At 38.4% G+C, this 15,379-nt stretch overlaps 1 long non-coding RNA gene across 2 annotated transcripts in view; it reads right to left on the bottom strand.

The window, feature by feature from the left end:
- The window catches only part of LOC129014078 (uncharacterized), a 517,291-nt gene that overhangs the window by 336,875 nt on the left and 165,037 nt on the right, over positions 1-15,379 (bottom strand). For both annotated transcript variants that reach the window (XR_008494114.2, XR_008494115.2), the window contains exon 2: positions 8,604-8,706. This is a non-coding gene — a long non-coding RNA (uncharacterized LOC129014078). The remainder of the gene's footprint in view (positions 1-8,603; positions 8,707-15,379) is intronic.

Below are 15,379 nucleotides of genomic sequence, written 5' to 3'. Positions count from 1 at the left end.
TTGTTTCCTTCTGCTCCAGTTTAGTCATCTATATAAAATGGAATTAATACACTCTGCCCCACCCATGTTCCTGGATGGTTGTGAAGGTCAAAGGAGATCATTTATAGAGGAATGCTGTGTAAACTATAGAGGCTCTGTCCATTCAATGTGTTATCATTTTCAGTTAATATCTTGGTGACGATTAAGTAATAGCTTAGTTACATCAACTCTGAGACCTAGAAAAAAATGCCTGGAATGAGGAGCAGTTCTAAGGTGAAGAATGCTGAGCATGATGAGGAGAAAAGACTACGAATAAGGGGTAAGGCATCTAGAGTAGTCCCTTATTAGTAGTATTCATCAAATATGTATAGTATGCCTTTTCCAGGCACATGAAAGGATTTCATTTCCCTGCCCAATTTAATGACAGTGTGGCCATATTATTTACTTTGCAACAAAATGTAAGCTGAAGTACTGTTAATCAACAGGATACCTCCACCAACTTGGGTCTTTAACAGGTTATGATGTACAGAAAATCTTTGCTAACTCACATTAGACATGGAGCATCAGTAAGAAATAACCTTTGTTGTGTTAAGTCACTGAGATACTAAGATCATTTGCTAGCTTTATTCTGCTGGAATAGATCAAAAAATAAACTCTGTGCACTAAACATCTGCTTAGATTCACCCCTGTCTCTGCTACACTTTATTTCCTGCTTTTTGATGGGAAAAACGTTGGTAATGGTTTTCCTGTGAATAATTTACATTTATAACAATGATTCACAATTGGTCTAGTCAGTAAGTTTTCTTTGGTTTGTTTTACCAAAAAGTCAAGAGTAGACGCATTGTGGCTCAATTTTTAATTGGCTGAACATTTGGCAGCTTATCCTGATGCAAAACTGAGTGAACTTCTCTGTGCAGGAAAAGGCAACTTTGGGGTCTAGCAAATAAACAAATGCTAAACAAATTCTGGAGAAATGTTAATGGAGAAAGTCAAAACATGTTAGTTTTCAAGAAAAAGTTTGAAGCTTAAAGAAATGTCATAAAGGATGAAAAGGGTAGATTTAGTAGAAAGAAGAATGAAGAAATTTTAGGAAGACTAAAGAGCAAATTTATAGCCACAAAAGGGCCCACCCTGGTCTTGACCATAGGTGGGAAAACCAACTGGAGGATATTTGAGGCCAGTGCCATCAGACACCTTTGATTGTAATCAATAAAAGCCAACTCTAATTTAAACAGAAAACAAAGTTTATTTGAAGGATAGTGAATAGCTGACAACATTGTAAAGAAATCTAAAGGAATAGTCTCAACAAGGATGAATCAAAGCAAAATTGGAAGTCCAGAGTGCAGGGAAAGATGGACAACCTCCTCAGGGATAAGTGAGTTTCTGCCTCTTTCTGGTTGCCACTTTCAGGCTTTCTGTCACTCTGCACTTGTCAAATTCCAGAGAAAAGGACTGAATCATAGACTTTAGCATAGGCTATAGCAAGGGCAAGACACCTTAGTAGACAGTCCCAGTAGATCATGCAATAGAACAAGCAGATTCCCTTGTACCCAAATTGAGATGATGTCACCCAGAGAAACGAATGTTGAGTAGTAAAAAAAAAAAAGAAAAAGAAAAAGAAAGAAAAGATACACCAAAACCAAGCAACAGAAATGTAGTCCTGCAGGGCATTTAGATTTGGCTTACAAAATAGCTAGAAGATGTAGTAGGTAGAAAGCACATAGAATTGGCATTCCCTAAATAATGTTTATAGAAGATTAAACTTACTCTTATATATAGGTTATAAAACGTTTAAAAAAGATAAGAGCAGTAGATAACTACACTACTAGGCACCCATGTGACACAGTTATGGCCTATAAAGTGCTGGTTTTTCAAGAGAAGAAGAGATTAACTTGAACTCTCTGAAAAATTGTTGTAGGTATCTTTGGACTTGGATTTGGGGGATTGAAAGAAAATGGAACTTAAGATGACTCATGCTGCAGCAAGACAATCAAATTATGTAGAAAAGTTTAATACTGAGCAGATAGTGGTAATTAGAAATGATTCTCATTTAACAACTTTGAAGGCAACATACGAATTTCAAGATTCCTGCAAGTGATTAATCTTTTCTCTACGTGATAAATTGAATTGAATTTCTATGTTTGGATTCAGTGAATGCTGATGGGCCCAAAAGTCTCCTTTTAAATCCATTTTTTAAAAATTCGTTGCCTCTCTTCCTTCTATTCATAACTATAAGAAATGTTCTTCAGATTGTGGAGAGTTCTAAATGGATTGATTGCTTGTTTTAAATAGCTCTCTCATTTCCTTTGGGGAAGGAATTGTACTTTTAAGAAGGCCTGCTCTGAGCCATAATGCAAGATCATGATTCAGGGCTCCTCTTATATTTTCAAGCACGAATATGAAATGAGACACCTACAGTACCTGAAGAGAGTTAGAATTTTTCTCAGAAGACAACAGACTTTGTTGTTTTATCTGGGCGTGTGAATGTGGGGTATGCGAATTCACATCCGGGAGCCCTCAAAGAAAGCATAGGAAGGGCAATGTAGGGAATGTTGAGAAGCATGAGAAATTAAGCACTAAAGGAGCAGAATATATCCTTCTAAGGAAAGAGGCTGTGACAGAGAGGAGGGGAGATTTAGGCTGACAGACAAGGAAGTGGGAGGATAGAAGTTTTCAAAGGTTAACAACTTAATGAATGTTAAATTTCCAAAAATAGAAAAATTAAGATGTATGTTCTTATTCAAGATCCACACTCAGAGTTAAGAATGTTATTTTACTTCAATAATACAACTCCTAACAGAGAAAAGAGCCTGGAATCTAAGTCTCAGGGTTGAAATATACCTTCCCTTAGGAATCACAAGTTCAAAGTCCAGCTGGCTCCGCGGATCTCCCTCCAGCCCCATAGAGGGACTAATTGAAGAATGGGCTGTGAGGAGAGATCTTTATTGGGGTCTTTCAGAAGAAGATCTTCAGAACCAAAATATATTGTAGTTTGAATGAACTTAAAATGAGTCTCTGAGGCTCAAGACTCTAAAGAAATTCTAACTCTTGGGGAAGGTTTGGAAGGCTTTTTATTTATAATGTTCACAAATAAAAAATGGTAGCCAGCTGTTCTCCTGATCTGGTCTTTGCCAAAACCAGAAGAAGAAAGGATCTTAAATCACAAAAACAGGATTGTTTAAACATAAGGAAAGACTTGTTACTTTGGTTCAGTAGAAACAAACATCATACTATGGGGCTCAGGAAACACAGATTCTAAGGCAGAGCTTTGCCACTATCAGATTAAAGAGAACAAATTATGAAAAGTGTATGAGCCTCAGTTTCCTCTTCTTTAGAAGAATGGTGTTGTACTAGATTCTTATTCATGTCACTTATATAGTTAGTGGCAGAGCTGTGTCTGGAATCCATGCTTCTCGATATCATCCACTCTCTTAATCCATTATCCATCTCCAACCTGTGCAATAAAAGGCTTGATACAAACTGAGGAAGGAGAGATGAGATTTGTTTGGAAAAAGATGGTTAGAGCTGAGCATTTGAAGGGATGGGGTGCTTCCTTATTATCATGCCACATTGGGGAAATGATTCAATAAAACCTTAGGAATGCTGAAACTGGTACCTGACTTTCACCTAGAAAAGTTTAATGATGAGTGAGTGGCTTGAGTTGCCTCTATGAACACAGTGAAAAGAAGCACAATGGATACAAGCCACCCTTTGATCAACAACAGGTAAGGGTACTTATTTCCCATAGGTGGAATACAGCAGCAGGTCTTCAGTATTTGAAAACTTCCCACCCAATAGATGGAATAGACTAAAAGCCTCTGTAAAGGCAGGAGAAGCAGACCAGAAACAGGAGTCAGGTGTGGTTATTCAGAGGTGCATCACCTGTAACAAGGCATGATGTGGCATGAGGTCTCTGCCATGAATCTGAAAAGAACCCACAAGGTCTTTCATGAAACACAGAACCAGTACCTTTCTCTGGGCCACACATAGGACTCCAATGACATTAGAACTTGCTCTTCCCAACCTCTTCAAGGAGAACTACAAACCACTGCTCAAGGAAATAAGAGAGGACACAAACAAATGGAAAACATTCCATCCTCATGGATAGGAAGAATCAGTATCATGAAAATGGCCATACTGCCCAAAGTAATTTATAGATTCAATGCTATTCCCATCAAACTGCCATTGACATTCTTCACAGAATTAGAAAAAAACTACTTTAAATTTCAAATGGAACCTAAAAAAGAGCACTTATAGCCAAGACTATCCTAAGCAAAAAGAACGAGGCTGGAGGCATCACACTACCTAACTTCAAACTATACTCTAAGCCTACAGTAACCAGAACAGAATGGTACTGGTACCAAAACAGGCATATAGATCAATGGAACAGAACAGAGGCCTCAGAAAAAACACCACACATCTACAACCATCTGATCTTCGACAAACCTGACAGAAACAAGCAATGGGGAAAAGATTTAATAAATGATTTAATAAATGGTGTTTAATAAAAAGATTTAATAAATGGTGTTGGGAAAACTGGCTAGCCATATGCAGAAAACTGAAACTGGACCCCTTCCTTATACCTTATACAAAAATTAACTCACAATGGATTAAAGACTTAAATGTAAAACCCAAAACCATAAATATCCTAGAAGACAACCTAGGCAATACCATTCAGGACATAGACATGGGCAAAGACTTCATGACGAAAGCACCAAAAGCAATTGCAACAAAAGCCAAAAATTACAAATGGGATCTAATTAAACTAAAGAGCTTCTGCACAGCAAAAGAAACTAGCATCAGAGTGAACAGACAACCCACTGAATGGGAGAAAATTTTTGCAATCTACCCATCTGACAAAGGTCCAATATCCAGAACCTACAAGGAACTTAAACAAATTTACAAGAAAAAAACAACCCCATCAAAAAGTGGGCAAAGGATATGGACAGACAATTCTTGAAAGAAGACATTTATGTGGCCAAGAAACATATTAAAAAGAGGTCATCATCACTGATCATTAGAGAAATGCAAATCAAAACCACAATGAGATACCATCTCACACCAGTCAGAATGGTGATTATTAAAAAGTCAAGAAAAATAGATGCTGGCGAGGCTGTGAAGAAATAGAAACGCTTTTGCACTGTTGATGGGAATGAGATTGGTTCAACCATTGTGGAGAACAGTGTGGTGATTCCTCCGGGATCTAGAATCAGAAATACCATTTGACCCAGCAATCCCATTACTGAGTATATACCCAAAGGAATATAAATCATTCTACTATAAAGACACATGTATGTTTATTGCAGCACTATTTACAATAGCAAAGACATGGACCCAACCCAGACCATCAATGATAGACTGAGAAAAAGAAAATGTGGTACATATACACCATGGAATACTATGCAGCCATAAAAAAGAATGAGATCATGTCCTTTGCAGGAGCATGGATGAAGCTGGACACCATCATCCTCAGCAAACTAACACAGGAACAGAAAACCAAACACCACATGTTGTCACTCATAAGTGGGAGTTGAGCAATGAGAACACATGGACACAGGGAGGGGAACAACACACACTGGGGCCTGTCAGGGGGTGGGGAGCAAGGGGAGGGATAGCATTAGGACAATTACCTAATGCATGCAGGGCTTAAAACCTAGACGACGAGTTGATAGGTAAAGCAAACCACCATGGCACGTGTATACCTATGTAACAAACCTGCATGTTCTGCACTTGTATCCCAGAACTTAAAGTAAAATTTTTTTAAAAAGTAGCATTTAAAAAAAAAAGAAATATTTCTTCCTTTCTCATTATACCTCTTTCTTGTACCCAACTTTTAAAAAGCGAAATTTTAATAGTATCTGAAAGTTAGAAAGTAGGTAAAGTGAAGGAATAAAAACAAGGGGGGAAGGAAAGGAGGGAGGGAGGGAGAGAAGGAAAGAAACTTAGCATAGTCCCTTTCACTACCATAAACTTCTTTTTTTTCTTCTTTCTCTTTTTTTTTTTTTTTTTTAAGACAGAGTATTGCTCTGTTGCCCAGGCCGGAGTGCAGTGGCTGTAATCTCTGCCCACTGCAACCTCCACCTCCCTGGTTCAAGTGATTCTCCTGCCTCAGCCTCCTGAGTAGCTGGGACTACAGGCGTGCACCACCACACCAGTTAATTTTTGTATTTTTAGTAGAGACAGGGTTTTGCCATGTTGGCCAGGCTGGTCTTGAACTCCTGACCTCAGGTGAGCCACCCACTCCAGCTTCCCAAAGTGCTGGGATTACAGGCATGAACCACCACACCTGGCACCTACCATAAATTTCTAAATATGGGTCAAGCCTGAACTGCTGAGCCACAGTGGGTAAGGGAGAAATCTGAGATTAGATGAGAGATTAAAATTTTGATCTTAGGCTCAAGTGGATTTAAAATATCTTTTAAAGAGGTGGGTAGACTATTGTTCAGCAACGACTCACTCCCCTTTAACTCTGGAGGAGTACGCTGCCCTGCTTATTTAAGCATTGGGTTGGAGGTGAGTATGTGAACATTCCAAGCCCAGGCCTGCAGTTGAAAGCATGAGTGTTTTCTGTCACCCTCCGGGAATTCCTGACTTCACTAAGAGAAGAACATGCCCCAGAAAGTCTGCCTCTCCAGCTGGGACCTCATAATGAGACAAATGGAGTAGAGCTACATCTTAGTCAGTTTGGGCTGCAATAACAAAATATCTTAGACTGGGTGGTTTATAAACAATGGAAATTTATTTCTCACTTTTCTAGAGGATTGAAATCTGGGATCAGAGTGTCCTTATAATCAAGGCCCTCTTCCAGGTGGCAAACTGTCATCTTCTCATTGTATCCTCACATGGGCAAAAGAGGGTGAGCTCTCTAGGGTCCCCTTTACTCATTCATGAAGGCGCCACCTTCATGACCTACTTGCCTCCCAAAGGCCTCACCTCTTAATAGCACCACATTGAAGGTTAGGCTTTCAACATATGAATGGGGGAGGGGTGACACAAACATTCAGTCCCTTGCAAACTACTACAGGCAACTGAACAACTGCAGCCTGATGCAGAGCCACTCAGCTGAACCACTTGCCCATGAGCACGAGAAACAAAGCTTATTGCCTGAGTTTGAGGATGGTTGTTATACATCATTATTGTAGCAATAGCTGACTGAGATCAATAGTAATACATTCACATAGATTAAAAGTCAAGGAGACTAAAAAGATATTCAGTGAAAAGTTTCCTTCCCTCTACAGTTATTCGAGCCAACAACTCCTTCCCGTCAGCAAATATTTGTATTACTTCCTTGGTGATATTCCAAGTGACATTTAATGCACACATAATTAAATATGAATATATACGCTTTCCCTTTTATTGCATATAGTTTATGGTATTCACTCTCCTGCTCTTTTTCCCCTTTAACATTTTGTGTCAATATATAAAGAACATCATTTCTTGCCACAACATGTGTCCATTATATTAACGTATGGATGTTAGTTTCTAATACAGTACCTGAAAAGGATCAAAACAAGTTAGGAGATCTGTCCAATATATCGTTCAGAGGTAGTCATGGAGAAATGATGGGATGTGATTGAAAAGCTATATCAGCAGAGGATAAAATTGTTTCCTGCCTTGAACCCTACTGAGCCTAGACCAGTCAATAAGCCAGTTGTTGTTGGGATTAAAAGTTAATACATATAACTCACTTAGAAAAGTGTGTGGCATATATTAAGTGCTTAGTATATATTTAGTATTATAATTACCATTTTCATAATCTGCACCTTTCCTTCTCAGGTTCACCCCAATCAATATATTGGAACCTCTGAGGTGGCATAATTTGCCTCCTTCAATCCCCCCACCGACTCAGTTTTTTTTATAGTTCTTATTCCCCTTGACTTCTCTGCAACATTGAAAATGATTTTCCCCTCCTTCCCCTCTGTCCAGCTTTGGCTGAACTGACCTTGCACTATCAAAGTTTCAAGGGCTCTTCTTCCACCCCTTCTGAGAACTGCTATGCTGTGTCCTCATCCCTTCTCATTGTCTGTTTCACATCGGAACAGCGCCATATAGATTTTGGAGTCAGAGAGACTGGTTCAAATCTGAGTGATATGTTAATTCTTACGCAATCTGGGACCTTGCTGAGCATCATTTTTTTCTAATACATAAAATGGAGGGAATTACACATAGTCCACAAGATTTTTGTGAGGTTTAAATGACATAACATAGATAATGTGCGTAGCACATAGTAGCTTCACAATAAGTGTTATCTCGCTTAACTGCAATTTTTTTATCCTCCCTTTCCTTACTGAGTTTTTGTCATTTCCATGGTTTCACAAGCTATCTCTAAGTAAAGCGATCCCCACATCTCTATGTATCACCTCATCCCTATTTTACAGACAACAAAGTCTCACCTTTTCCTGTGTCCACGGACCTGTTAGACATCACAAATAAATGTCATTGGCCTCTCCATTGCAACAGATCCAAACCGGTCTTTCTTCGCCCACTGAATCCCAATTATTCTGACCCCTTGTCCCTCTCATTTCTGTGAATGATGCTAGTTACCCATTCTTCAAACCTCACAGCCCTCTTCAATTCTTTCCTCTCCCATTGTTCATCTTTCCATTCATTTGCCAAGCCCATACCTTCACAATGATTCTTACAAAATAAAAGGTCTTCAGAGCTGGGAGAAATTTTCATGATCACATAGGAAACCATCTCCATTCCACAGATGAAGCAAACTGAGACCTGTAGGAAGAAGGGGAGGTTTAATTGGAAGAGAGTTTGGACCAACATCTAAGTCCTCTGACATGCAGGACAGTGGTCTTTCTGTGACACCTCACTGATAGACTTATTTCTCAACATTTCTGCTGCCTCCACTGTGGTGCAAGCCATCACTATGCCTGTTCCTTTATGACAGCAGCCTTCTACCTCTCCTCCTGGCCTCAATTCATCTACCCTTCCTGACTAATCTCACGACAGCACAGCTCTTCTGCCATTATGCAGGAGTATGGTGTCTGCTCTGGTGCCCACAGTGTAGACCTACAGGACTATTTTTCATGCTTGGCCTTTTATGTAATCACCTTGACGGCTTCAGTCATATTCATATTCACATACGTTTTAACATTTATGTAATAGTTTTCTCAACTGAGCTTCAGATGGACTCACTTTTTTTCTACTTAACTTCATTCTTAGCAATCATCATCTGTGAAATCATGAGTTGGGTTCACTAGTGTATTTGTGAATGTATGTTGAAATATATATTACCATTAAAATTAAAAGATACCTTACTGTTTGTCACCTAAAAGCATGTCAAAGACCACATTACGGAGACACTAAATCAGCAAATGAGTGAATATTCAAGGATGACAGTATTTGGTGTGAAGAAAATTTTCAAACAATTAGAATATTCTGAAAATGAGGTACTAAGTTTCACTAGAGATATGCAAACCAAGATTGGTCAATAAGCGATGTTGTAGAGGAAACATATCCAATAGAAGCTTAGCTTATCTTGAAGGTTGTGACTAACCCTCAGAGTCCAGTAGTTTTAGTTTGCTACTATCAAATTAATGTTTTGTAGAATCCATTTTAACTCAGCTTTCTTCCATGAAAAAAGCTGTAGTTGCTTCCTATTGTCTTCTAAATAAAGTACGTTATGAAATGAGTGACTCACTTCTTCCTTTTAACTTACCAAAGTTTCTAGTAAATAAAACCTGCTTGTTTATTTAATCGACTTTTAACTTTCACTCCTCCAGGCATTAATTTTAGTTTCCCTCCAGAAAAAAGACACTTTCAACCCCAAGTCTAAGGTTATTCCCTAAGTGGGAACTCCATTGGAACTAATAGAAGGCATGAGTGTTTTAATTCTTTTGGAGTTATGAACATTTACCTCATACTAGATCACAGAATAAAGCCTGGGTTACTCTCATTCTTTAATTTCTATTCTGTTTTTCCTTCCCATTTCTTCTAAAAATAACAACTTCATCATTCTCAAAAAAGTGAGAAGACTCTAGACTACTAATCTCTCTCTCTTTCTGAAGAAGAGAATTTATAGCTTTTAATGGTTGTGAAAACCAGGAAATAATAGAGAAATCATGCATTCTGCAGGAATTCTCCTGAGTGTATTAAATTAAACTGACAGCGTTGATATCGCTATTCACGTTGAAATAATCAGCAATTCTAAGGCTATTAATGGTGCATTGTATCACTGTTTTAGAATTGGTAGGATGAATGCAAAAACCTTTTGGTGACTTTTGCTCCTACTAAAATTTAATTAGCCTTAGTTACTGACCTCATGTTTTATGTAACAGTACACTCCAAAATGATCTCATAAAGAATTGAAGTTTTGGAAGAAAGTCATTCTTGCTTTAAAAACTAGCATCACATAAAAGTTCTCTGAGTGTTTTTTAACTACTTTTGCAGAGTATTCTTATAATTGCTAACATTACCTATGGGACTGACTGACTGAATTTAATTGAAGTAAAAATGCGTCTCTTTGACAAGGTCACTTTTTAAAGTGGAGCTGCACTACTTCACATTACGGTTCTGATTTTTTTCATTCTAAATTAACTATGATCTATAAAATTATCGATAAAGAATAATACCTTGGCCATCAAATATTAATAATGATTACAAGAGAGGAAAACTACCTTTAATGCACATAAAATTTATGGTTGGTAATGATCTCTATGAAATCTGCAAGACTGGGTCTGTACAGTGAAGAGTAGGCAATGTAATAGTGCTCAATGGAAGGATCTAATTCAGATCTTGCTCCATAAGAGATTTGAGACTATGAAGTCTACCCTAGCTGAAATTAAACCAACTCTTAAAAACAAAACAAAACACGAAGTACCACAAATGGTATGGTGGTGCTGGTGTTATTGAGGGTAGATGAGAAGTTAGCCCACCAAGAATTCCATGTGGCTTATTTGGAGTTTTTAAAAAATACCTTATGATTGCATGTTGCTCTGAAAGCACATTGTGGTAATGACTATTTTGTGTTACTAGCTAATCATTTTGACAATTTCATAGATATTGGACTTTCTGCTCCTTCAGAAAGTTGCTACTAAATGTACCCTCCCAATTCCAAGAAAAAGGAAAAGTATGTTCTAATCTTCTTTCTGGTAGGTCAGTTGGCCCAGAAGCTTACACTAAACTTCCTTCTGATTCATGCTGGGCAAATGATGCACAAGAGCTCAATATGTTCAGAGTGCAATGTTTGAGCTACATGTGGTTCTTTAAGACTTATTTCAGGATACAAGTTTATTATGCTAGGAGATGCAGGGCATATAGTAGTGGTGGGGCTCTCTTTGTTCATAGTATTTGCAAAAATCAGTTAAGGCAGGGATGGTATGCCAAGATGATTCACAAACTGTGACCATTGCAGCATTAGCTTTAAGGAATGAAGGAAGCAGCCTGGTGGGTTAGAAAGAGCATCAGACCAAGAGGTAAAAGAAAAAAACAAACAAAATACTGGTTTTGAGATTCAACAACGTGCAAGATGCAAACAAGAACAAATCACCAAATTCCTTTGAGCTTTAGTTTCCTCAGTGATAACATGAAGTTAATATATATTGACTCCCAAATCAAGTGAGTTAATAGGGATAAAATATATTTGAAATCCCAGGAGCTATACATATATAAGTTGCTGTCATTACTAAAGGTAACTCAATTTTACCATGTAAGACCATGTTCATCATGTGGGACTCCCTGAACCAGGACATGTGGCCTACACAGACATACCCTTCTGGTTCTATCCCATCTCCACACAGAAGAGAGAGTTGTAAGAATTCTCTGTGTAGCCAAGTAATTTATTGTGCCCATGATTTATATCATATTACAATCAATCAACAAGCTAATATTGACTACCTGCTCTGTGTGGAATGGCATGTTAAGCCTTGTGGAATTTCAAAAAACTTAATGAAAAAAGATATATCATTGAATTAAAAGTACTGAGCAGACACATGAACAAGATAAAGAATGCTTAGAAAAAAATGTCAAGTCAAAGGAAGCTATCTAGGTGTTCATAGATTACTAAACTGTATCAATAAAGGAGGTGTTGTTGAGGAAGAAACTTGTTAAAAGGTCCTAGGCCTAGAGTAGCCGAGTACAAGCGGTAAAGGTATTTTCAGGGAAAAATAATGGTATGGTACAGCAAGGACCTATTTCATGGCTTCCTTCAGTGGCCTGTTTAGTCTTGCAGTCATATATTCTCCCCTTGCTTCTCCTCCAGACATCTGTCCAATAAATAACTATAGCTTTAGTACTGCAGAGATCAAATATATATATATATATACACGCTTATATATATATGTATATATATATACACGCTTTCTAGAAGCATAAGCCCTAAAATAAAATTAAAACAAAAATGGACTCTTACTAGAAAGATTTTAGAATCTTCCACATATGCACATTCAATAAGAGAGGGCTTCCTGGAAAAGATGGATTTTTATGTAGAGAGTTTAAAAGGACACACATGTGCATTCCTAGCTGTTCCTTTTTCTTTGCAGAGGTAGAGCAAGGTTTTCTTTTTTCTTTTTGTTATAGATACAACAGTACAGCACTAGAGGCTGAGAATGTGAGTGTTACATGCAGTGAGACTTGCTGAGTGACCTTAGGCAAGTCACTTACCCAGCCAAGTCTCAGTTCTTCCCCTCAAAATAAGAATTTCATATGTTCTTCATATAGCACATTGAATTCTCATGAGGGAAAAAAAGATGAATTCATAAAGATGAATTATTTACTGCTAAGATTCTCTTTAAAAAAAATTCAAAATATTTGTAAGAAAACTTTTCACGCTTTGAGTACAAAATTTTCACAACACTTACTCTTTTCTATATTAACTGGAACTGAGCCATGAGAAAGTCCACTATAGATGAGAAAGGCTGAAAATGAGACTCAGCCCTTGAGAAACAGAAGACTCTGTACCTGAGACATGCAATGCAATCAAACCAAGGAGAGGAGGATTACTCCACCTCATCGTGGAGGACTGCTCTTCTGCTTTTATTGAAAATTTTCTACATCCTCTACTAATTATTCCTAAATGTAAATATACATTAGCCACTCAACGAGAATATTTAAAATTGCCTTCCAGGCCGGTCATGGTGGTTCATGTCTGTAATCCGCACACTTTGGGAGGCTGAGGCGGGCGGATCACTTGAGGCCGGGAGTTGAGACCAGCCTGGCCAATATGGCAAAATTCCGACTCTACTAAAAGTACAAAAATTGGCCAGGCATGGTGGCACATACCTGTAATCCCAGCTACTCAGGAAGCTGAGGCAGGAGAATTGCTTGCACCCAGGAGGTGGAGGTTACAGTGAGCCGATATCGTGTCACTGCACTCCAGCCTGGGTGACAGGGTAAGACAGCCTAAAAAATAAATAAATAAAAATAAATAAAATAAAATTTCCTTCCAATTATATTTCTGGACTTTAGCCTCTCAAACTGTTCAAGAAGAACAAATAGAATTCCTTCAAAGAAAAACTAACGTCTCCAAGGTCTTTCCCATAGACTGATCAGGAAAGGTGACTTCTTTAATGAAAGTATAATGTCATACAGTGTAGCTCAAGAAAATATGGAAGAAGTTATCTGATCTAGAGGCCTACTTTTTTAAAAAGTAACATGTGAGTAGAAAATCATGAAGACTCAATATCCTCAACAATTCTACACGGGTTTTCAAAAATCAAAATTTACCTGTCATCAATGTCATAGGATGGAAGAAATGCAATTTTTTATTTTCTCACATGAATTTTAGATAACAACTTGAAAATAGATTCCTGAATTGACAGTGCCAGTAGTCAAATCCCATCTTCTAACCTTATCCCCAAACAAGGTCAGGGAAAGCTCTTGAAAGTGGCTTATTTTACATCATAGCCTCAGGTTAAGCCAAAATAATCCAGGAGGAGGAAAACAACAACCATAACAACAAAAAAATTCCCACAGTGAGCTACACACCCCAGATGCCCAGACTTTCCATGGGATCTTAAATGAGGGTCAGAGGTCAGTGCTAAGGAGCCTGGTGAAACAGTGAGAACCAAGATCCTGTTTCCATTTTAATGCCCTTATGTTTATGTTTTGCGTTCTGCAGAGGAAAGGCCCAGACATTTCCACTTCCAGGGAGGCCAGAGAAAACTGCACTCGATATAGTAGTTTGACAGAAAAACAGGGGTGTTTCATGGGGCTAAGGGTAATCTCAGTTCAAAAAATACAGAACTACCAAAAAGTACAGTTAGCTGAAAGTTCACATCCAATGCGGGCCTAAAATTAAAGTACCTTATGAAAATAAAGGCCATTGTTTTCAATCTGCTCCTTCACCTCTCCACCCACACACCTCCAGAGAAGGCTGCTTGTGTTTAAATTTAGCAGCAATGTGAGTTACATAATTGTCATGCGCCAGCTCAATGTCCCAGTCTCCCAATTTGTCATGCCTGACCTTCCTATCACACTCTGATAAACTTCATGCTATTACAGCTGCTTATTTTGTTTATCTTAGAGACTGAAATGATAGTTTATCATTCATTTAACTTTACCTACTTTCTTGGCCACTTACTTCAGTAAAAACTTGTTTTTCTTTCTACAAAAAAATTTTCTCCCGTGGGTAAAATGCTGGACCCTCTCCCACTAACCCTTAAAGTGCCATCTCTTTCTCAGCTTCTGAACCTTTGGTGACCTTGGAAACTAGATTCAAATCAATGCTTCATGTAGTTCCTGAGCTTATCACTTTTAGATAACTTTAACTTCTGGTTTCCAGGCCAGGCCTCACTGGAAATCCTGAAACAACATAAGCATGTTCATTCTAGAGGGAAGTCCAGGGGGGATCGGAAATGCCACAGTCTCTTCTATCCTGACCTTACCAAAGGTCTAGTTGGTACTGGCTGGAATTCAGGAGGAGTGAGCTTCCCTAACCATCTTGTGGCTGAACAGATGAGAGAAAATGACAGGACAGCCTCTCCCAAAAGAGACAAGGAATGTGCTTATTTGGTCTAGGTCTACTGCTAAAAATGAAAGAAGTCACAGGCCCTAATTGTTAGCAATTGCTAATAAAGTTTACTTTTACTGTGTGCCTAGTCTGCACAAGCCCTAAGATAGGCCCTTTATGTGGATCAGCTCCTTGAACCCCTCCACCAGTTCTATAAGGACTAGTTATTGCTGTTGTTAGCTACTGTTATTCTCCCCATTTTATGGATGAGAAAACTGAGGCTTAGGGTGATTAATCTTAAAGTTAAAAAACTAGAAATGGCTAGAGGCAGGTTTCAAACCCAGTCTGACTTCAAAGCCAGCCATCTGTTCTCCTCACTATGACATTCTCTGTCACAATACGACCAGGTGCCAGAATCACTTGAGGAATGCTGATCCCCATTTCCTCCACCTTCTCTACCACTTCCCAACAAGATTCTATTTCCGAAGGCAGGTTGGGTTG

Source organism: Pongo pygmaeus, chromosome 16 (genome assembly GCF_028885625.2).
Source record: "Pongo pygmaeus isolate AG05252 chromosome 16, NHGRI_mPonPyg2-v2.0_pri, whole genome shotgun sequence".
NCBI classification, from domain to species: Eukaryota; Metazoa; Chordata; class Mammalia; order Primates; family Hominidae; genus Pongo; species Pongo pygmaeus.
Note: the sequence above shows the minus strand (reverse complement) of the source record. Positions and strands in the feature narration are given on the sequence as shown.